This window comes from Frankliniella occidentalis, unplaced genomic scaffold (genome assembly GCF_000697945.3).
Source record: "Frankliniella occidentalis isolate FOCC.00 unplaced genomic scaffold, Focc_3.1 Scaffold913, whole genome shotgun sequence".
Lineage (NCBI taxonomy): Eukaryota > Metazoa > Arthropoda > Insecta > Thysanoptera > Thripidae > Frankliniella > Frankliniella occidentalis.
The window spans coordinates 1,769-4,339 of record NW_026268019.1 but is presented as its reverse complement, the minus strand read 5'-3'; positions in this window follow the sequence as shown (position 1 = coordinate 4,339).

The following is a 2,571-nucleotide window of genomic DNA, read 5'->3' as shown; positions in this document are numbered from 1 at the left end:
CCTCCACCCCCGCATCCTCCCTCCCGCGCCTCGCTGTATCGTTCTCGATAGGCGGGCCTGCACCGTGACGTTGACGTCATACAAAGTAAAACCCGAAATCCCGTGGCGGGCCACGCAGGCCCGCGTCATGATTGCCTCGGTGGTCCTCGGAACTCCACGGGTACTACTCCCAAAGGTCAGTTCGCAGGGATGGGACGAGGCTCGTCCGGGCGGGGGGGCAGGGGTCAGACTTTAGGAGCGGCGTCGCCGCCGCCGCCGCCGCTTTGAAATGCGGTGTGGACGGCCAGGCGTCGCTAACTTTGACAAACTGTTGGAGCTGCTGCTGTGTGCCCCGTCTTGTTTTGGGGGCCGGTGGAAAGCCCCCCCCCCCTCCCCTCACCAGCCACTAGGCCCCAAGAGCGCCGCCGCAGCCCTGTGGGGGCGGCTGGCCGATAGCCCAAGCGCCACCGCCGCGAGGTCCATACCGGTCACTGATGATCTGATCGGGATACCAAGTCCCGGGGCATTAAGGCGATCTGCTTTGAGATGTGTTGCGGACGAAGCTTTGGTAGGGCGTGGCGCGGCGTGGCGTGGCGGGGTGGGCGTCGTGTCAACTTAACTTCTTCAGTGAGTCGCGAGCCGTCCGCGTCCCAGGATTAGGACGGTAATTACAGAACGATGGTATCTGTGATGTCAGATCGTGCTGCGGAGCTGAAGCTACAAGTCTTCCGGAAACAATATACAGGGTGGTCCACAGATCCCTTCATTTATTTTGCTTATACTGTACCGCATGCAGGCTTCGTGCGGGAGGGCTTGCCTACCGTCGCTCACCACGGCGCCTTATGGCCCCGTGTGAGTATGCAACCCGGCCGCACTCCTGCATCCGGTACACAGTAAATAAGGAAAATAAAGGAAGGGGTATATGGAATGGACCACCCTGTACAGCGAGGGCTTGGCGTCGCACGCCAAAGAAAAACACCGGGCAGTCGTCGGCCGTCGCACGGCGGTCAGTGTCCATCTTCCTTTTGAATCAAAGGGAGCGAAAGGGGAGTGCGCGGGCGAGTGGCAAAGACACTGACTGCCGCTGATTAGCACAGCGTCGACTAAGGGAGAATCATAGCGGAACGCAGGGGCGGAGATATCGAAGTAGACGGGGTGTCCAGTGCCGTGCCGCGTGCTCCGCCATTTCCAATGGCCCCATGCAAAATGAACGTACTGCGCAGTTTCCTGTTCAAAGACGGGCCGCGGTTGATTAGTGCGGCGATGACTCAGACGAAACCCTTGACGGGAGTCGTGGGGTAAGGTCGACGGGGGACTCTTTCAGCTCAATAACGCGGTAGGGCGCTGCAGGTCGTCTAGTGCCCGTGATGAGCTAGAGTAATTTTTGGGAACACGCCGTGGCACTCGGATACCTAGCGATGTAGGTTGCCTGACTGTTTAAAATAATGTGAATCTTTTGTCGTCGGACACCCCCTGTGCAGAGCGTTGGGAGTTGCGGCGCGAGTTCTTAGTCAGCTGATATCCCTGACGTTTGGTACACTCAATCAGAACACGATTCAAAACAAAAATATCACGAATTTATTCAGCTCAGCAGCCGTAATGTGGTGACAACCCTCGCGCACGTCGACATTGTGAATATTACTTTTTTGTGACCCCTCTCAATCAAGTTGGATAAGCAGCGGATTTGCTCTGGACGTCGCGGCGCCGAGGGTTTGGGGGTGAATTTTGGGAGGGGAGGGCGGGGGGCGTCGTGGGACGTGTGCGAGGTGGCGCGGTCCAGCAGCTTATGAGGCGCTGAGAGACGGTGGGGCGGTGCGGTGCGCGCTGACAGAAGTAGCCCCCCGAGGAGACAAACTGGCGGACGTGCCTGCCCGCCCCCCACCCCGGGGCCGGGCGGCGCATCGGCAGCGCGGGCGTCGTGAGGAGTGAGGCCCCAAAGTGCTCTCAGCAAGTGCGGGCGCCGCACGTCTCACAGGGCGTAAGGTGGGCACACCCGCTGCCACCCCAGTGTATGGGGACAGCAACAGAAAAGTTTTACAAGGCGGCGTGTACACTGTTAAAAATTTTGTTGTAAATTTACATCACATTTGATGTAAAGTTTGATAGCAACAAATGTTGTTGAAAACAACACGTGTTGTAATCCATCAACGTTCACCAAATTTTCTGAAACAAATTTTCATTCCCATACAGTGGTTATTTTACTTCCGCCTGCAGCAAAAATTTGTAATATAACAAACTTGTTCGCTCTGTAACGATACATCTTGCTATCAAAATTTATAACGGTTTTGTTGTGGTGTTACAATGGTGAAAAGTAGGAATCATTGTTATGGACCACTACGGGCAGAATACAAGGAATTTTGCCACGTGCCAATGAAACCGAATTATGTTTTTTTTAAACAAACTAGTCACTACAAAGAGTGTGATTATTTAACAATATTTTTTAACACTGTAAAAACGGTGTGTGGTGTCAACAGTCTGGAGACGGCGAGTATCAGTCGGTCTCACTCGGGGCTTCTGCGCGCCTGCACATGCCGGGGTAGGCAGACCCGCGAGGCACGACGGTTTGGCGGCTCTGCCTACCTCGCCCCTGCC